General features: G+C 39.7%; 1 protein-coding gene across 2 annotated transcripts in view; it reads right to left on the bottom strand.

The window, feature by feature from the left end:
- CYYR1 (cysteine and tyrosine rich 1) overlaps positions 1 to 22,710 on the bottom strand; it is a 123,610-nt gene that overhangs the window by 27,246 nt on the left and 73,654 nt on the right. The gene's annotated exons all lie outside the window — the stretch shown is intronic.

Raw genomic sequence — 22,710 nt, 5'->3', positions numbered from 1 at the left:
GTATATCTGGCTGTAATAAAATGAATAAATCTTTTAAAAAAATAATGTGACTGGCAAAGTCGGGGATGAAACTGTCTGTCCTAGCTTAGCTTAGGTGCCTAGTCCTGGTTCTGGCACCGCTATTTGCTGTAAGGATGGAAAGATGTGTGGGCTTACAAAAATAGTTCATTTAAGAGCACAGGCAGGGGAGTGACAAGTATACACTGTGACTCAACCTAGCTGTCTTGCTTTGAATTTCAAGTTAAGTTTTAGTCTATGAATGTGAGCTAGAGTCACAAGCCATGGACAGGTAGAGACAAGTGCTCACAAATCTAGGTTTCATTTGCTTTTCAGCTAGGCATGTTCATTGTTCAACAAAGTCAGAAAGATAACTGTAGGCCAAGTCTACAGGTATGAAACTATGAGGATTTCTAGTGTCCTAATAGATTTTACTTCAGAAAATAAAATCTGTATTTTCTGAATACCAAATATTGTTTAATATCTCCTCTGTCCTAAGAAATAATACCGGAGCTTAAAGGATGGGAGACTGTAAAAGATACATACATGCATGTGATTATAAAATAGGACATTAAAAATAAAGTATAAATGGGGAGATTAGGACCAGACACTGTGATAAGGAAGGAGATGGTGCTAAACACTTCAGTGTGCATGGCAGCAGGTATTAGAGTGCAGGTGGGCAGCGTGGATGTAAGTGAAAGAGGTTGTAGAAAGCGGGAGCGTGCATGATTGGACCGTCTTGAATGAGATAACTCTTTCTGAACATTAAAGGAAGTTTATGCATTAATGAGAATAAAAGTATATTTAAATCAAAAGAACATGGATGTTTTCACTATAAAGAAATGTTGAATATTTGAGATGGCAAATCTACCCTGATGCTACGAATATATATCTATAACAAAACATCACACGGTATCACCTAAATATGTGAACTATTTATATATCTGTTAAACAAAATAAGAAAAACACAACAAAAATTGGGTAATGTCATCGGAATAGAATGTATAGCAATGTGTTTAAGGGACCATGAAAAGTCAAGAGTTCTTGGAATAGAGAAGAGGTATAGCTAAAACTGGAGGACACGTAGGAGTTAGGGGAGAAGTTTAGGAAGTGGCATCTTAAGGAACATGGACATTTTCATTGGGGAAACAAGCATGAAGATCTAACATGAATTAGTTTAAGGATAATATAGAGAGCTGATTCAATTTGTACCAGACTTTACCTATGCAGTCATATTAAAATATCATTGTAATTATTTGGGCAAAAGAGGACAAAAGTCTTTAACAATGGCAGTGGGATAGGGAGAAAGATGATGACAAGGGAGTTTACAAAAGATACAGGAAGGCAATTTTAAAAAGATTATAGAAAATGGATTAAAAGATAACTATTTTGGTGCAAAAATGTTTGAAATTCATGCATAGCTTTTCTCATACATTTTCCACGAACTTCCTGAAGACTCCCTTCATGGAAGGCAATTTCAGCACTGTCATAAACTCATTCAAACCAGCACCCATATGTTATCCTGGCACGTTCAAAGTAAAGAGTTTAGCCACTAGGCCACCGTGCCAGGCCCAGTATATATATTCTTTAATACTGAATTATCTACCTTTTTAGCATAATGAACAAATCTAGAAAAGAGGTTTGCTTTATTATAATCAATGAGTTCATAATGGTCATGCTCTGAAATTAATGTACTTAAATTTCTGTAAAACCTGAGTTAGAAATAATACTCACTGAGTTGTTCTCAGATTGTTTCATGCTAACTGATCCTCCGATCATGGTCTTTGTGTGTGAGAGTCTAATTGGATTAGATGATGCCCGTGTTCCCTCCAGCTATCCAACACCATAGCTAATTAGCACACATTCTACTTTAATAACACAGCGGCTGCAGGTCAACAAAGCAAACAGAAGCCGAGGTGGAAATCTCATCTAATGAACACATAAAAAAAGATTGGAAATCAGCTACAACTCAGTGTAATAATTAATTATAGTCCTACAAGAGCAAAATCCTATGAATATTGATTACTTATAATTCGGGGTGTATTCATTCACACAGTTCTCTACCCAACATCGCCTTCACTCTCAAGAGGGATGAGACTGTATCTTTTCAATAATTCTTATCTCATTTGTTATCAGCATAAGCAGCAACTTCAAGCCTGTGGAGATGTAAAAACCACAGAAGTAAAGTTAAATGCTTCATATAAGACCTATTGCCTACTCAGCTAGGTCTTAATTATTGCCACTTGGAATTTTTTTTTTTGCTTCAAAGACCTTGGTAAACTGGCTTTACCATGACACTACAGCCATTTTTCCTAAGGAAGTGAAAGATTCAGGATATGTTGATCAGCCCGATTTGCTATCTCTAAAATGTTTATTTATAGCAAAACATCTCTTCGTATATTGCACCTTAAAATGAAATACTACAAAATCAGAGGCATTACGTGTAGTTTCAGAGGCAGCTCTGACAATGTATCTGGATCTTTCACTGTATCATTTGAAATTCTCATAGACCACGGGGTTACTAACTCCAGGCATAAACTACTTCCCAGGAGAGATTTATACCTGGCTGGAGCCATAAGAGTGATGGTTTTTAGGCTACAGGTTTTTCCTTTTTATGCATGTCAGAAGTTAATTAAGTTTTATCCTGATTAGTGTGTTAGGTCAGGCAAAGAATAAAGAAGTAACATGAGAAATGAGTTTTCCTACCAGGGGAAAAGAAAATTAGCTACTATAACCAATGTAACTCACAGCCCAAGGAAAACTGAAGTTATTCAAGTAACTTGTACATCTGTGCAGACAGGAAGAAGAACACAAGTTACAGTCTGAGCTATCTGTGCAAATTAAATTTTTTTTTCTAGAGGACAGTTAATGGGTACGGGGTATATTTGGATGGGAATAACTTCTAATGCTCTATAGCACATTAGAACGACTATGGTTGATAATAATTGATTGAATATTTAAAAATAGCAAGTAAAAAGGATTTTTGAATGGTGCTAGCACAAAGAAATGGTAAATGTCTAAAATGTCTATATACGTCAGTCCATTTCATGTCATTGTTACACTTTGTATACATACATTGGATTGTATCACTGCACTCCATAAGTATGTATAAATGTTACGTGTCTATTAAAATAAAAAATTAAAAAGATTCTTCTGATTAAATTAATTTTCTCCTAATAAAGTTGATTCAGTGAGGCAGCTACAGCAAGAAGCTCTGCAAAGTGTAATTAAGGGACATGAAAACCTTTAGTTCTCCAGACCCAATCAGCCACATCGAGGGAGTGATGGCAGAAGACTTGTGACAGACAGCCCTGAGGTTCACCAATACCCATGCACTTCTCCACACTTTTCAGTTTCTCTGGCTTCTTGAAGAGACCTTATAACCAAGTTTTCCCAACAAAAAACAAGCAGAAGTGAAGTGTTCTTTCTTGTCAACCACAATCAGTAGGACTGTCTCTTTTTCTCCTTCTGCTAGCTTGTCTCCTTGTCTTTGTGACTTGAAGCAAGGCCTTCTGGAGGTACACCATCACTGTAGGGGGGGCTGAACTTGTAAATCGTTATCTGAGGGACAACCACATGGGTGAGGTGCCAATGTGATGAAGAAGTGCAAGGGCGTTGGGCTAATCCACTGGGATTTCAAGAGTTATCTATTTCTGTAGCATTTACTTTGTGATTTTCAACAATAGGATATGGATGGATCATGCCAATGTTTACACACCATTTCTAATGATAAGCTGTGTGATGTGGCCCCTTTGTATGTTGCAGTTTTGGGGGCAAGAATATTGTTATCAGGATGGGACAAGGTTTCAAGCCAGGAAATACATTGGAATTATGAGAGCCCTGAAAATAGCACATTCCATGATAGATGCAGCACCCAAGCACTCACGTGTGGCTCATGGGTTTCCCAAGTTATGTAAACGAATGAAGTTGACCTGAAAAAGAATGTAGCAACTAATTACACTGCATCAGAGTGAGGGCTGTGATCTTGAACTCTGACTTCATGTTACATTTAAATTAAACCACAAAAATGCGGATACAGAGGCTCAATCACAAATCAATTAGATCAGAATCTATAGGGCTGAATTCTAGATTTTATTCTACTATGAAAATTTCCTGGAAGTCCTCACATATATTCTACAGGCAGAATCACTGAGTTGGAGTAATGAGAGTCTAAAATTTCCATGAAGGCCTCAAAAGCCTTTTAAGAGCTTCCTGTCTCGGTAAAGATCAGTTCAGGAAGTGAACAACGGAGTTCAAGGAAAAGAAAGAAAAGAGACTCAGAAATGCAGAACTGGGAAAAGAGGTGTTTTTAGAAGAAATTTCTTTATAAAAATGTGATGATAATTTAAGCAATTTCCACTGACAACATGAAAACACCTCCTATGAATATTATTATCATCTCCTTCTTAGTGTTCATTGAATTGTTCGGCTACTAAACACAGTTAAAAGATGGGAAAAATCATGGGTGTGCAAAAAATATATTTAACACTAAAGTTTTATGATTGTTAAAGATATAAAACTGGCAAAATGTTGGCAAAATATTATAGAAACAGACAAATCTTGTGTTCACATATAGCTATTAAAGTACTGATTTATAATATGAATGTCAGAACATGTCGTTCTTAAGTGAGGGAGAAAGTTTAGTCCAGAAAAAATCTTAAGATCTCCAGATTGATTCGAATCCGTTATCCAATACTTGGTACTCTACTGATTTTGATTCGTATTTATCAGGGAGTGTCAGTTTCTTACCAGACATGAGTGAATCTTAACAGAAAGGCATATACTAGTTCCTTCAGTCATTTAGAGCTTACATTTCCTTTATTTTTAGAGCACCATGATCTACTGGCATGACAAACATGAAAATGTCTGTTGGACAATGAAGTGTGAGTGACCTGATGCTGTAATAAAGTAAAACAAATAATGGCTTCTAAAAGAACAACCAAATTAGACTGAACATCTTTCAATGTTTTGTTACCAAATGACCAAGGAATGCACATACCTTCTTTATTGAAAGAGAATGGAGCATCTTCTGCCAACAGACAAATGGGTAAGTAGTGACGTCATGCCTCTGTTAAAGTCTAAATTGGGTTTAGCTGACCAATCTCATGTGTTTCATGTGCTTTTACTTTGTTTGGAATTTCAAGCAGCTAAATTTGGTATCAAAGGTTCAAGTTTCCTACTTAGTATATTTGGTATTTTTTTTTAATCTAGAAGCTACTGATACAATGGTGATCTATTTGATTTGCCTTGAGGAGGAGAAGAGAGACAACATATTTTATCTAAAACAGGACAGCATTAAGGAAGTGGTAATTAAGAATGAGATTGGACAAGAATGAGCCTACATCTCATCCCAGTTAGAACGACTATCATATGGAAATCAGAAAATAATTATTACTGATGAGGATGTGAGGTAAAACGGAATGTAATGCCCTGTTGGAGGGAATGTGGGTTAATGCAATCATCATAGATGACACTAAGGAGATTCCTCAGAGATCTGAATATAGATGTACCATACGAGTTAGCCATCCTACTCCTGGGAATATATCCAAACAAAATCAGCTTATTAGAAATTATCTGTATACCCATATTTAAAGCAGTATAATTCACAATAGGTAATAAATGGAACCAGATTAGATGCCCATTGACTGATGAATTCATAAAAAAATGTGATGTATCTATACTGTGGAATGCTACTCAATCATGAGAAAGGAAACCATTATGTTTTGTGAAATACATCAGTCCCCTAATACCAACATCATATTTTCTCTGCTCTGAGACAATTAATATATGGAGTACAAACATGAGATTTACATCTCAGATTTTATTATTGTGTATAGCCTCTGTCTATGCTCCTGAGTAACCATAGGATTGCCATTTTTCCCTGTTCCTTGCTGGGTCTTAACACTCTAAATTGGGTGTTAAATTTGTGATTGTGATGAGAATGAAAAACATGCCGTTGTAATAATTAGTGAGGGGAGAAAGGGAAGAGATCCTATACCTTTAAATCTCTGTGGTGAAATACATAGACTGTACTCACTTTACAGAAACACATGAAATAAATTAATAAGAGTTTTCAGAAGTAAGTTAATCAAGATAGTCTTTAGAAGGAGGAATGAGGAATCATGTTTAGGAAAGTGAGAGAGCATCTCTTCTAGCAAAAAACCTGTTACAGAATGTCAAGAGAGCCTGCAGGAAGAAAGGACAATGACTCCTCAATATCAAGGCCAAGCAAGGCCAGCCAGATAACAGGAGGGGCTTCATGTCCTAGAGGATGCTGTTGAAGGACTCTGTAGCAAGCACTTCTCATGGTGCTGGGCTGGTGTTGGGAGGAAAGAGCTCTGGGTGGGAAGTCGGTAGAGAAAGAACACAAGTAGTTACATTCCTCTCCCTAAAGGGAGGTGACTGCTGGTCTCAGCTAGAAAATGGACAGGAGCTCCAAGATGTCTGAAATGTTGACTAAAGGCTTGAATGAGAATTTAGACTTTCTAGATTGGGTTATTTCAAGATCTAAGAGACAGTAGCAGTGTTAAAGTCTGCCATATTTTTAGCCACCAGAGAGGGAAAGCTTCCAGTGAAAAGGTGGAAGGATTAATTGACATTCTGCTAAATCTTCTATCTGATGGCTTACTCCTCAAATTGCCATGACAGCTGAAACTGGGGGGACCTGAAGCCAGAAGCCTGGAGCCTCCTGCAAGTCTTCCACACAGGTGTAGGGTCCCAACGCTACAAGCAGAGAAAGTATAGGAAGTGAGCAGCTGGGATATGAGCAGGCATCCGTATGAGATACCAATGGTGCAAAGCTGAGGACTTGAGACACTGCACCATCATCTCCTTCCAACCCTGGCTGTGGGAATGTTTAGACCTTTAAAAGAAAAAAAAGAACACATATTCTCCTAAGGAACTCTAGTGAGTAACGTATTTCCTTGCGAAAAAACAGGATGGCATAGGCCCATTCTGAACAGCTGCATCTCCAGCTTCCTGTTTCCTGGTGTTAAGTTTATGATATATCAACTTAATTTGATCAATGTCTTCACTTTCTCTAATTCTTAAAAAAAGAAAGAAAGAAAGAAAGAGAAAGAAACCCATAGAATTTTCTGAAACATTACATACAGATCTTTCTCTCTCTCTCTCTCTCTCTCTCTCTCTCTCTCTCTCTCTCTCTCTCTCTCCCTCTCTCTGTTTTGGTTACCAAAGAGTTCTGGAACAATAAATACTAAGATCTGGGGACTGAGAGCTGCAGTGGGACGTCTCCACACTGTTCATGTGGATTCTCTGTCCCCTGGGCTTACCACTCAATCTTTGAGTCTCCGATTCTTCATTTGTACAGTGGGAATAATGGATGCCAATTCCATTGTCTGAATGGGAAAATGCCCACTGTTAGACTGAGTGAAAATCCAAAGAGTAACAGCAACTTATCTACCTCTCTGAAGTGTTGCAAGAACTAATGACAACCTGCATGGTGTCCTGAAGATGAACAAACAGGAGAGAGCAAAGTGATGTGTGTTATTCAAGAGTATCAAATGATTAAAAATATTTTAATGATTGTGGGAAAAGAAATAAAGGCTAATTTCACAGTTGATAATATTTTAAAAATCAAAATGTCCCTTGACAAAACAAAGGTTCCCTACTCTTTTCTAGGGCATTAGGCAACTTTGAATATGTTCATGAGTTGGGGATGCACTTTCAAATGCCTAAGTCTTTAAAAGCAATTTGTGTCATTATATAATAATATAATATAAAATAACTCCAGGTATATGATAAAAATTAAATTGAAGCTTTAAAAGTAGATTATTTAATATTACAATTTATTGGTAAAAATTAAAATATTCTAGGGGATGGTACAGTGGCACATCAAGCTAATCCTCCACCTGTGACATTAACATCCCATATAGGCACCTGTTAGTGTCCTGACTATTCCACTTCTGATCCAGTTCCCTGCTTTTGACATGGGAAAGCAATGGGAGTGGAGGCCAAGTCCAGATCCCTGTACCCAAATGGAAGACCCCAAGGGGACTCCTGGCTCATGGCTTTGTATTGACCCTGCTATGGCCACTGTAGCCATTTGGGTAGTGAACCAGTGGATGGAGTAGATGTCCAATAGATTGGAAGCAGTAGATATCTCTTCCTCTGTTTCTCTTTCTCTCTGTAATTCTGCCTTTCAAATTAAAGTTAATGAACCTCTAAAAAATTGAAATATTCATAAGTCCTAAGGAAATAGATAAAACCTTATAGAATAACAATTATTTTCAAACTAAAAAAAAATCCTCTTCACTCCTATCTCCAAGGCAATACAACACAGACATATTAATATATAATCCCATTTATGTCATAAAATATTACATATTATAGTAAATAAGGATTTCTTGCTTTTATCCCCAATTCCCCTCTCTTTTAATCTGTTTTAACTTGCGTGCCCTCAGCAGGATCTGCCTGGAAACCATGTTATCAGGCTACCACTCTGGGAGAACATTCATTGCTGTGGCCTTTTCAAGACAAAGATTTCTTTTTTTAGCTCTTTATTTTTTATCGTACAGTTTCACAGGTTCAGGGATCCCACCCCCAATGATTTTCCCTACATTATTACATTAATACAGTTCTTCAACAACAATTACAAGCCCATCATTCTGCTATTTAAGTATATTATGACATTGTAGGTATGGACAGTGGTAGAGAGTCCAGCATCCTATTGTCAGGATATATTTAGTAGTTTCATTGCGAGTCCATCTTTTATTTGGAGTAAAAAATACATACTGCAATGATGTATCTTCACTTTTCAATATGATAATCTCTATTACACAGTTCCTCTCGATGGATATGTGTACATGCATATTTACCTGAATTCCTATTCATTTTGTATTTTGCATGAAGGCTACTTTATATCAAATTTCTAATGAGCAGCTGATGGAAATCATCTGTTCTATTCTGAGTCACTGTAAAAAAAACTTCAATATTGCTTATTTAAGCAGTGATAGATACTAAATCATAGGATGAACAGGGAGACACAAAAATCCCTTTTGGAAATTCTAAGTTGTGCACACCCAGGCAAAATGAAATGGGGAAGGAAATATAATCTAAATCTTTGTTAGGTGAGACTCCTTCAGATTCCTGCACGTTACTAATGTATTCTGATATTCATAGCTACTCTAAAAGTCATATTGTTTGTACTTTCAGTTTTCATTTGTCATTATTTTGTTTGGATCAAAGGGATTTTGAAACAGTAAACTCAGTAAATGGTACAAGAATAACTGAGAAAACAGTCACTGATGGACAAGATAAAGTGCAGCTGCAAGAATTACACATCAACTCGAGATGTTCTCAACAGAGTCCTACTGTGACTGGGCAGGTCCGGGGCCCACCCGCCGCCCTCATTGGGTGGTGAAGGGATTGGGGTGGGGCGCAACCTCAGGCCTGGTGGTTTAAACTTCCAGCAGCTTCCCAGCTACTGGTGGGTCTCAGGACGGGGCATCTCATGCCTGGATCCTAGATGCCAGCCACCACGTGCGTGTGGTGAACTGTGCCCGGGAGGGCAGTGTACCATTTGGCGCCAGGCTCTACCTGCTGGCTGACCAGCCTGGACCTCTGGGGTTTTGGTTCTTTGAATCGTTGCTTAGGTAGCTCCAGGTTGAACCCATTGTGCTTCTGGGATGTGAATCAATCCCAAAGATTCCCAATGACAGTAACTCTTCCTTTGAAGAACTTGCAATCACTGAACAATGCTGACAACCAAATACCAGTCTATGCAAAAGCTATGGCTTGGGGCTTGTCCACCAGAATCATATCCTGTTACCTGACATGATGATGGATCAGGAGATTGGTCACATTAAGCAGGGCCATTACATTAACTAGCACTCAAGAACCATATCGGGGGGTAGATTCTGTGGGGGATGTGTGGGCCAAATCCTGTGGAAATTCTAGCCCCACTGGTTAGCTCAAGAGTTGGGGTGGTGATGGACTAAGCTAGGTGTGACCAAGGAGCCTGCCATCAATCACAGGTAAAGGAACCAGCAACAGTCTGGACTGGTCAAGGCAGCAGCACCCAAATGTGCATCCTGAATAGGGTGTGGGGTGGGCCAGGCTGCAACATTCACCAGCTCATACAAGGCCAAATGGAAGGACAGACTTCACTGGAACCTGGCCTAAACCCAATGGCATGTATGAGAACTGGGTCTGGGAGTGGATTAAGTGGAGAAACTTGGGAAACTCTCCTGGCGAGTCATACCTCCCACTGGTGAACATGTGGTCTAGACCTGGGGGTCGGACAAGCTGGGCAAAGTAGCTTCAAATGCTGGCAAGTGTGTGAATTAGTAATGGAACAGGGTGGACCAGGTAGGACTGAGCAAACCTTAGCCCACAAGCGAAACTAGAGACCAGGATGGAGCACAGGTTTTGCCGAACTAGGCTCTTGCACCTACTGGTCTGCGTGAGCCAGGAACGCTAAGCCACAGTGTCTAAAGCAGAGGTCAGGACAGGTGAGGGGCTGAGCCAAGCTGAGTCAGAGCAACCACTGGAATGCGCGTGATCTATGGCTGGAAACAGGCCCGGTTGGGGAACTAAGTGGACACCCTAGCTGGGTTGAGGTTCCCACCAAGCGGTGCATGGGATGGAATGGGGATTGTGTTCTGATCAGGAAACAGTTGTAGTCTCCCTTGGCACAAGTGTGGACTGGGATTGGATGCACCGAGCCGGGCCAGACTCCAACACCCTCTGGTGTCCTGGAGGACCAGGGTAGATGTGGGACGGACTAGGCTAGGTCTCAACCCCCTACTGAGCCTTGTGTAAGCTGTATGTGGGTATGGATGAGCCATGCCTGTGCTGAACCATCCAACAGCAAGGACCAGTTTGGGTTGAAGGCCATTCAGGAAAAGCCACTGCTCCTCCTAGGACAGGAGGTGAACTGAGTAGGGCAGGCTCATGGACCCACTGGTATGCGCAAAATCTGGCACTGGGAGGGGTTCTGATGGAGGAGCCTGGGCAACTCCTCTGGCAGGACACAGACCCAGCAGGTAAACGCAAGAAACGTGATAGGGAACAGCCCAGAACAGGCCATGGAAAGTACCCACTGGCATACATTTGGCACAGGTTGGAGGCAGACCAGGCTGAATCAGCTCACGTCATCCACTGGCAAATCGGAACGCCAGAACAGAGTGTGGGTTGAGCCGGGTTCGGTCGCAACAAAAAGCATTACACAATACGGAATGCCAAGGTGAGGTTGCCTGTACCTGATGTGATGGCAGAGCCCATCCAGCACCCGTGAGAACCAGCAAGAGAGGGGGCGGAGCCAGCAGGGGTAATATGGGGGGGGGGTTCCTTTGCTCAATAGCTACTCCCAATGGAGAGCGTGAGCTTGGATGGGGGCAGAACAGACCAGACTAAGCAGGGCTACAACACCTGTGCGCCTCATCAGGGAAAAGCCAGGCTGGGCTGATTATTCCTACTGGTGCAAACAAAATTAGAGTGGCTGAGGCTTGTTTGGGCTTAGCCGCAGCATCAGCTGGCAGAAGCTGGCACTGGGGGCTAATTCTGTCAAGTTAAACCACAGAACCACCTGGAGAGTGCATAATCTGGAAGTGAGAGACACCTGGGAGGGAAATAGTGGGCTCCTGCCTCTTGGGTTACCACTTCCACGGGAGGGCATGAAAACTAGGACAGGGACTGGGGTGGCTAGACAGACACACAACAGCATCTGTGTGGGCTGCATAGTGGAGCTGGTGAGATGGATCTAAGCTTTAATACCCATTGACATGTACGAGAGCCAAATGGGGTGTGGGACAGACTGGACTACTGCTACACATACTGGCAAACCAGGGTAGGAGGCGGGCCTGTGGGGGCTATTGTGGGTCACTCCAACTAGGCTGCAGCTCCCACTTGTTTATGCGAGGGCCGAGTATGTGCTGGGCAGAACCAGGCTGGACTGCAACACCCATTGGTTCCAGTGGAAGTCGGGGCTGAAAACAGAACCAAGCCAGTGATTGCAACCACCAGCTGATCAGGGTATGTACTGTGGCGGGCCCTGTACTTGCTAGTACATACAAGAATCTGGTCTGAAAACACCTCAGACAAAGTTTCTTTGGAGATCTCCCCAATTGAAATACCGGACTCAGAACCCTAACCAAGAAAAGACAGAGGACAGAACAGGTCAATCAACTATCTCAGCTATATGTTGGCAGCGAAATACAGGGAAACAGAGACTCTATTATGGACTATGTCAATCGGTGGATTCTTCAAAGACCTCATCGTGCTTGGAGTGGCAAGATTGGCAGCAACTCATAACTGGGGAACTATCAAAACCACTTGAGCAAGAACCTTGGAGCATGCCCTACATCTGTGACCTGGGGAGGGTGGGAAATTGGGTATGCCTTCTCCCTTAATACCCCCCTTTAAACGTGAAGGAAACAATATGGAAATAATGGTTTTACCCACTTTCCTATAGCTCTTGAACCTTTTAACCCTAATTTACTATGTAAAGATTGTCAAAAATATAATGGAAAAAATTAATAATGAAAAAAAGAAACATCAAAATATGATGAATGCATGGTGGAAAATGTGCTCTGTTGGGGAGTTAGAGATACAGTCAGCCTACATGCGTTTTGCTTTTTTGGAAGAGAATTAAAATATTTTTCAAATGTTTCTGTTCAATAAAAACAATTTTGTAGGTTTAAAAAAATTGCATGAATTACAGCAGCACTGTGAGATGAAATTACCTGGGTACTATGTTTCTCTTTGGTAAACTATTACAGGGCACGAGCAGGCATTTGCCAAGGATAAAATGTGAAGGACCACAGACACGTGAAGAAATTCTCAGGATCACTAGCCATCAGGGAAATGCAAATAAAGGCCGCGATGAGGTTTCTTCTTATCCCAGTTAAAGTGAGTGTCACCCAGAAAGAAATTTTAAAAACACAACAAATGTTGGCACACATGTGAAAAAACAATACCCGATTTTCTGATGGTGAGAATGTAAATCAGTACAACCATTATGGAGGACAATATGGACATTTCCCAGAGATCTGAAAATAGATTGATCATATGATGCAGCCTTCCTACTCCTGCCAATTTACCCAAAGTAAGTGAAATCAGCATGTGAGAGAGTGATTTCTATCCCCATATTTATTGAAGTTCAATTCAAAATTGTGAAGAGATGGAACCAACTCATCAATCAGATGCTGAGTGGATAAACAAAATGTGGCATATAGGGGCAAGGGCTGTGTGTGGTGGGTTAATTGTCCACCTGAAGTGCCTGAATCTTATATGGGCACTGGTTTGTACTCTGGCTATTCCAATTCTGATCCAGTTCTCTGCTTATGACTTATGAAATCAAAGGATTCATTTTGCCATAACCTAGGACACTCCAGGTGATAGGTATGCATTGTGAAATTAATTCCAACTACTTTTTGATGATTTACAGCGAAGTTTTCTGGAGAAAAAAGATTTTTGAATGATCTCTTTGATAGTTTCAGGGGAGGCATTTCAAATCAGCTGACAGCAGACCAGGGGATTAGGAAGTTGAGAAAATAGCCTGACTAGCATTAATATCATGCACTGTGAACTAACAGGGCCTGCACTGGCAGAATGAGAAGGCTCTCGGGTCAAAGCTCCTGGACCCAAGATGGAAGCCAGCCTTCTACTGTAACAACACCACCCATGCGAAATAGCCATTCAATGTCAGAAAAGGCTTTCAGAAAATAATTCTAATACATGTCTTATGTAATATCACACACTCCAGGTCACTGCACTGCACCACATTTCCTAATATCAAACAACAGCTGATTTCAAACCAAAAACCTGAAATCCACCTTTCTCCTTAAGATATCCCATGTCTTTACTAACTTCTCAGCTACTACATCCCCGTTCCATTTACTTCTTTTCAGTTTCATAAACATCAGATGCTTTATAATTCTGTCTTGTCCAAAATTTATTTTTGTCAGCTGTGTGCATGCTTTAATATTCCCAAACATTACAGCTCAAGTATGTCACTGACCACCTGATTTTAAAAACGTGACAAGTACATCCTAATTATTCTGTCACCTTTCCCTGCTTTATTTTCCCCATAGCACTAAAGAGCAGTTTACACATCTTAAGTAGAAAAATCATGGTAAGTCAGGAGCCAATGGGGGTAGCTTCTGCTGGCAACTGCAGAAAGGATCTGGACGAATTGTCTTAGAATAATCTGAGCTTATGGTTAGCATTTGGCCAAGTAGTTAAGACAGAAACATACTATTTGAGAATGCATGGATTTATTGTCTACTTCTGGCCCCTGTCTGCAGCTCTTTGTTAATGCAGACCCTGGGATATAGCAGTGAAACCTTGGGTAATTGGGTCTCTGCCACCCTATGGGGGACTTGCATTGAGTTTCCAGCTCTCAGCTTTGTGTAATTACCTTCAGCCTCCAAAGGCATTTTGGGAGTTAACCAGGAGGTATGTGCTTTTTCCTCTCTGTATTTGAATCAAAAGATAAAAACAAAAAAGGCTGAATTTATGTTCTTGTGACAGCACCCAGATCTCAGTGGTTTCACTGAAAGCATTTATTTCCTCCTGATAGTTCGCTTGATACAGTTCAGTCTCCAAGATTTCTCTCCGCGGTGATTTTAGTGTATTAGTCCATTTTTATTGCACCAATTAGAATATCTGGAGGAAGCTAACTTACAAGGGAACAAGTTTTACTTTGGTTTATGAACTGGAGATTCGCAGCCCAAGACACCTGTCTAGGCTAGCAGTGATGGAGCTTATGTGCAGCAGTGACCTTACGGGGAGAAAGGCAGCAGACTGAAGTTCCCTACGCGCAGCTTAGCAGAAGCAGCCAATCTTGTTATGATGAACTGCTTCTGTATGGAAGTCCCCCATGTCTTACAGACCTCCCGCACCGTGCCCACTTCCTAGCTTGCTTAATTAGATCAGATATTCATGCTTAATTCTTTCACCATTAGCATAAGACTTGAAGGTTTATACCAAATTCAATTCAATCTGCAATATTCAATGGTCATCTTAAGGCCCAATCATCAAGACATACAGCTTTCATGCTTATCATTAAGGTGAAAGAGGGAATACTGAAAGATCGCACTGAGGTTTTTACCTAACTCAAGTCCGAAGTGATAGACATCATTTCAATTCATTATGAACGATAGGTCCGAACTAGTTCTGTGTTCTACACAATTACAAGAAGGCTGACTGGGAAGTACAGTGTTTTTTTTTTTTTTTTTAAGATCTCTGTATTTTTATTTGAAAGGCAGATTTACAGAGAGAGGAAGAAAGAAAGATCTTCCATCTGTTGGTTCACAAGGAGCTGTTAGCCCTGATGCCTTTCAGATGGAGCAAAAGGGGGCAGGCAGAGAATCCCTGGTGGGCAGAGGAGGCACTGCCTCCAGGGATTTCCCAGAGGGAAATCTGGTGGCACCAAAAGTTCCCACCAGAGATAACTGCCCGGAAACATATTCAAATGGAGGCAACCAGTCAGAAAGCAACAAATGCCTTTCCCTCAAGCCACGTCAACACTGTTAACACCGCTCCTTAAACCAGGCTCACCGGGTCCACGCGCGATTTCCTGGCTCCACTCGCTTGTGGTCCGGTGAACCTTGTCCTGGAGCACAACCAGGTAAAGCCTGGTTTTATCTTCGTTTTGGTCTCGGTAGTCCCACTGTTTTGGTGCGGTTTTATTCTCACAGGAGCCAGGCTCCCATATGGAATGCTGGCCAATGCCTATTGTGCCACTGCACTGGCCTGAAATACAGTCTTCTAAATATGCTAGAAGGAGAAGAGATCTGCCATGGCCACCAGCTGTGGCATGAATAATCTCAAGGTGAGCGATGATGCCAAGTAGCAGGTGCAGGATATACTTGGTATAAGGTAGGATAGACTGGGTGAGAGAGCCCTGGGACCAGCAAGAGCCTTGTGACTGACTGCTTTCAAACTCGTAAACCAGGGGAAATAACAACTCATGGGAAATTCAGATTCTAATTTCATTTTTCAAAAAAGCTTTTGAAGCATTTGCGTTTCTATCTGACTTGTATCACAGCTAGCGTCTCAAACTTGATAGTTTGTAAATAGGATTTCCAAATGTAGGCTACCATTCACATGTCAGTTCATGAATAATGCAGTATGAAACATAGAAAACATTCCCAGATGGGGGAAAAAGGATTTTATAGTCCCATTTTATATCAACATTTACATGATACCATTATTAGAGCTAGGGAGAATGGCATCACTTGCAGACTTGCTATCTGCACAGCTGTGGTTCCTGAGCCGTACAGAAAGGACCTGGAAGTTTATCCACACCGTTTCATCTATCTTCCATTTATTTCTATATGCGACACGGAGAAAATGCCAAGGAAATTCAGATCCACGACCAACATCAAAGATTAGCCAAAGCCTATGTTGACAGATGATCGTGATTCCCCTCAAGCCTGCATTCAAAGGGAATAAATCTAGTCATGGCAGCGTCCGTGGTGTCTTATACTCAGTCGCCAGAACAGTTCCTGGTTCAGTTATTGGACAACATGGTCAATCACTGTCTGAGGGTTTGTGTGGATTGAGCATGGAGTGTGCTGTTGACCAGATTGAGGGTATTTCAAAATCTTATTAGGATGTATTTAAAGAGATACCCCCATATTTTAACGACATTAGTTTTTTGGATATAATTAATGTGCATATTTGTTTTCAGATTTCAAAAAGAAATGAAATTTATGCACAAGAATTTTCTTAGCCTAAGGTTTTGATTGTGATGATAAAACATTAATGTTAATCATAATAATACCCTACTTGTCAGTCTTCATTCAAAAAAGTTTTGTAATCCAATTACTAAGGCAAAATACTCAAATATCTGGGGACTACCATTAAAATCTGCTTTAACTCTTCTAGAAAATTCAGTAGGCTTCTACAATACTGGAGTAGAAGCAGTCCAAGTTACCTTTCCAGTTCCATGCCAATTGACTAATTGTCCTTTGATGAGTTCTCAGCAATTTGCAGTAGCATGTGATTAATTGCCAATGAGAAAATTCAAACTATCTCTGTGTATATAATACTTAATAATGTGAGGATATTACACACAATCATGGAAATTGGGATTAAATGATACGTTTATGTTTTTGCAATCTTTTAAATAATTCATTCAGTTATTTTCATAATTTACATTTTCATGAGCTTTGTGAAAAAGATCCCTCAGGTACATGGATTTCAAAAAGTTCTTGCATCTAATTAAGTTTATCTTTTAATTCTGTTTTCCAGAAATTCTTTGAGGTACTGTTGTAGTAACCAGATATATTTTCTTTCTCACACTCTTGCCCAAATAGCTCAATTGTGATGAATAAAAGAAGATTAACACAGTATGACCACAAAGAGATACACTCTGCCGTATGCTGGAAAGCAGACCGTATTTTGGCAATGAGGTGAAGCTGAGTGTAGGCTTTTCAAGAGAAGGTTAATAGAAAGCACAGTATATTTTATATGATGTCGTGATAAAACAGGATCAGGTTATTGCAAAGCGAATTCTTCTTAGCTGACAACTTATACTGCTCTCCCCACTCCAGGATTTAGGTTACATCTTCCCACACCTGCCTTAAAGATTATAACCTTGGGAATGACTGCCTTCCTGCTTTTATTCCCTTTAACTCTCCTAGCATGCTCTTTTATAGCAGACTCTCAGATATATGGTCATTGTGCTAAGCTGAGGGTCACTGGTGTACATGACTTGGAACATGTATGCATGTAACCACTTAGCTCCTGTGTGTGATTTACACTGATTCACAACTACTTGCTTTCTCACATCTCTTTTTCTACCTCTCTGTTTCTTATCCACATTAGACAATATCCTGTTTGCCACTGATATACATCATCAATGGCTTTCCACCATCACTACTCCAGGAGTGTCATTCACCTGAGTCCTTGTCAAGCTCAGCAAACAGCAGCCTAAGGGACAGATCTAGACTGCTCACTGTTTTTGTGTGGCTTGAATACCAGTGACTGTTGAAGTGACTGAAAAAAACATACAGCAGTCCAGATGTTTAGCTCAGTATTTAAGATGCTAATTAAGATGCTTATGTGTCATATCAAAATACTTCGGTTTGAAACTTGACTCTGGCTCCTTACTCCAGCTTTTTGATAATGCAAACCCTGTGAGACAGTAGTATTGGCTCAAGTGATTGGATTCCTGCCACTCAAGTGTGTAACCTTGTTTGAGTTTTCATTCATGGTCTGGATTCCATTCATGCCTCAGCCTTGACGATTGTGGTTATTTTGCCAGTGAATCAGCATTTGGAGCCTCTGTCTTCATTCCTCAAAATAATAAGTAAGTAAATCAAAGCATAGTATTTTATGACATTTAAATTTCAGTGCCCATAAATAAAACTGTATTGAGATTAGAAATTAAATTATTTGCACATTGTCAGGCTTATTTATAGCCAAGAGACAGAGTTAGGTTGTTATAATATAGATCACATGAACTGCAAATCCTGACATATTTTTACTCTGGTCCAATAAAACACAAATGTCACCATTGGAAATTGTATATGAACACAACATTCTGGAGATGGCAGTGCACAACTTGTATGGCTGTATACTCAGCCTGGGTCTCAGAATCCACTGGAGTAAATACTTTACTACTAGGCAAACATATAAGATTCTATAACCTGAATCCAGACCAGATTCTCTCTAGCTTTCCCAACTACAGCATACACATCTCTCCATGCCATCTGATCATGCTTTGTCCTTTTTTAATGTTACCTCTTTATTACAGCTCCGCTTTCTCATGCATACATCTGTTGATATCTTATCTAGCATGGAATGTTCAGCTTGAATGTGCTCGTTCAGAAATGTGTCAGGGTGATGTAATTTCTGGCTACTATAAATTCACATTGAGCTTTGCACTTCTCTGACATCTTTCTTATTCATGCATTCATCTCATATTCCCTGTTGTGTTACAGATACTACAAGTGTAAGAATATGACTTGGTCATCTGCATCATCTGTATACTTTTGAGAAATGGGCAGGCCTGGTAGAGAACCCTGTAGACTAAGTGACTCCAGCACACGAGCCATGCCCTCAATACATGAACAATCACCTACTTGCTGAGCTGCATAAACCCAGGGAAATTCCAGGGGTATAGCAAAAGTCCCATGTCGGTGCTCTAGTAAAACCACAGTGGGGAGAGGTAGCTCAGCTCCATAAAAAAATAAATAAATAAGATTTTGAAAGGCCCAAGCCTAATATTCAATCCAGAATTAGGCTGCATCCAAGTTCTAGTGAGGCCCTAAACATTGTGAAAGTCATTAGTAGCTTGATTCCATTAGTCCAGGGCAACAGATCCCACAGCAAAGGGGACAGAGTGGGCACTGTGGAGCTGAAAAAGAAGTTAGCGAATTCCATCTTACAAAGATCGCACTCCAAGGCAGTGACTTGAGGAAAGTCCAGAGGAAGAAACCTTGTTCAAGGTTGGGATAAAGCTACTACGGAAAGTGATCTAGGCTGAGTCCCAGATTTGGTGTAGGTTCCTGAAATTATGCTAGCTTAAGTACAGATGTATGGCCTGCAGAACACAGAAACTCCAAAAGAAAAATAATAAGTTTTCAAAGAACACTAAGGATACAGTGAAAGTGATGGAGTGTAGACAGAGTTGCAATGAGTGGGAAGTAAGTTATCTTAAGCACTGACACCAGCCAGGGTCTGTGATTAGGTTTTTACTCACGATTGCTTATCCCAGTAGCTCTGCAAGGAAACATCATCATCTACATGTAAGAGATGAAGGATTTCAGGCATAAAAGGACTATGTGCTTGTAGTAGCTCAGATCTGAACAGACTTAGCTCAAGCCAGTGTTCCCACTTGCACCACCTTTGTATCGTGCTTCTTCAATAAATAGTTATTACATGGATAATGAAGGTAGAAAGATTAGGAATGTACCATCTTTTTATAGTTTTATGTGGCATTGTAATGGTATGTATTTTTCTCCACATTCTCTGCAGTTTTCCTCAGTAACCTACATAGCTCGCATCAGTGGTGCTTCAAACTCACATAGACTCTGTCTCCGGTACCAGCAGACATACGAAGTAATCCAGTAACATACTGTTTGCTCTTCAGAATTGCTTTGGATCTTTGGTCTGAAACACTTCCATGAGCTCTTCCGAAGTTCTTTCTAGGCTTATTGTAATTTGTTCTGTCTTCTTAAATAATTTTTTCTAATCAATTCCATGCATGTTTTGCCCCTAGTTAAATACTACTTGTCAACAAAATGGATCCAGATTGCCGAATTCAAGACCTGTGTGTCTCTCTTTCCTTCCTCCCTCCCTTTCTCTCTCTTCCTGCTGCTATAGCATTTTGTGTACCATTTGTATAGACCTATGCATGATCTGCAATAATAGTGTGTATATGCTACGAACTCCAAAGATTATAGCATAAGATCAAAGTTTGTGGTCATTTTTTTTTTTTGGTCCTCTATAGTGCCTTACTGTATTCTTTGCACAGGTAATTTTTTAAATAGACCTGCTAAAATATAATGAATATGTAGCATTTTACTTCCTTTTTTTCTACATGGGCAATTTTACCATGTTTATTTCCACACGTCTCATTTTTTTTCCTAAGTTTTTTTTATTCCCAGTTAAGACAGTCCTTGCAGGTAACAAAACGCTTCAGAATGATGCAATCGCATGAAATGGAAGAAACAGGCATTCTTAAAGGAGACTGTGGCTTGCTGTTTCTTAATAACTGCAAAACCATGTTAAAAATTCTGAGTTTATAAATGCATTTCAGTGTCACTCGCATGTATGGGCTTATTGATGTAATTTGACTTTGAAAATATTCAATGAAATATACAATTTGCATCTCAGGAGCATACAAGAAGTTCTATTGAAACAGCTGCATAATTTTTTACTATGTAGTTAGCACCTCTGTAGCAGTTTGATCGATTATATGTGATTTCTGAAAGCTGATTGGTACTGGAGGGCAAATGGGATTTGTGAGATTTTCAAAACATTTACAGAAACTTTTCTCATTTGAAAATTACTAATGCATTTACCAATGAATAATCAATGGATGTTAAGCTATTAAAATTTTGGGGGTTTCAATGAATATAAGAAATTACAAATTAAAGCTAAAAATCTGAAATACACTTTTCTGAAACCTGTATTTTAAAAATTTTGGAACTGGCACTGTGGTTTAAAGATGCAACTTGCAATGCCAGCATTCCCTATGGGCACCCAGTCGTGCCCCATCTGCTCCACCCATCCAGCTCCCTGCTAAAGGCCTGGGAAAGTAGGTGAGTATGACCCAAATGCTCAGGCACCTTCACTTACATGTTATTACTGAAAGCAGCTATTTATTCATGGCTTTGCCCTGGCTCAGCTCCTGCCATTGAAGCCATCTGGGAAGTGAACTACTGAATAGAACATCTGTAAGTGTGTGTGTATATGTGTGTGCCCCTCTTTCAGTAATTCTTTCAAATATATAAATACATCTTTAAATATAAATATTTATATGCATTTATAAATATGTATTTAAACATATACTTTGTGTATTTATAAATATGTATAGTTAAAATATATTTCATTTAAAGATGTGTATATATAAATATATCACATATAAATATAAAATTACATAATATATAATATATGGAATATAAATGATATATAAATAACATGATGCAGGAACTGTGGTACAGCAGGTTAAGCTACTGCTTTGGATGCCTACATCCATATTGGAGTGCCACACCAGTCTTGACAATTCCAGTTCCAATCTAGCTCCCTGCTAATGTGCCTGAGAAGATGTAAGGTGATTGTCCAAGTACCTGGATACCTGGTTTCTGGTTTCAGCTTGGCTCAAGCCTTAACACTTTTGGGTACTTGAGCAGTGAGTCCTTTCTATCTTTACACCTGCTACTCTATCACTCTTTATACAAATAAACAAATAATTAAACAAATAAATCTTTAAAAAATAATGGTGGCATTCTATCAAACAGAAGGATCATATGTGCCCTAATTATGATAGGTTTACAGAGCCCTCCAAAATATAATCAATTGTAATTATTTTAACTGTCACCAGTAATAGTTATGCATTATGTAAAATAAAGGTTAAAGTTTAAGTCACATGAATTGGTGCTAGAATATGTGATATAGCTAATTGAATAACATTTCAAAATTCTTGGCTTAATATTTAAATTCTTCTATAAGATAGCACACGATGAAGGGAACTTAGAGAATAATAGAAGAAATATTTAGCTAGTATTTAAGAATTCACTAATCTGTCCAGCTACAATTTTGACTACAATGAGGGTTAGAAAGTTATGTCCTTATTAGTAGAGCAAATTACTATGGAGGAAACAGAATAGCCCCGTCCTGGGATTATGTGAGCCTGTTCCTTATAGAATCCATTTTTTACTTTTTATGAAATTATGCACCATTTTAATATGGCATTACCTCTAATCTTTCAAGTACCATGTCAGATAAAACTAATTATTTCCCAGAAAATACTACTATTGAAAGAAAAATGCAGCAAAAATGTACTCATCCATCTACATATATTAAGTTTATGTGAAATAGTTTCCTCCTACTCTTTTCTCTAAATGGAAAGATCTAGTGCAAGTATTTGGCAGAGCAGTCAAGACATCATTTGGGATATCTGACTCCAGCATCGATAGAGTGCCTGGGTTTGAGTCTCAAACTCAATGCATGTGGGTTCTTGCTAGTGGTCAAATGTCTTCTTAGTGCTCACCCTAGCAGACAGCAGGTTACAGCTCA

Source organism: Ochotona princeps, chromosome 3, assembly GCF_030435755.1.
Source record: "Ochotona princeps isolate mOchPri1 chromosome 3, mOchPri1.hap1, whole genome shotgun sequence".
Lineage (NCBI taxonomy): Eukaryota > Metazoa > Chordata > Mammalia > Lagomorpha > Ochotonidae > Ochotona > Ochotona princeps.
Note: the sequence above shows the minus strand (reverse complement) of the source record. Positions and strands in the feature narration are given on the sequence as shown.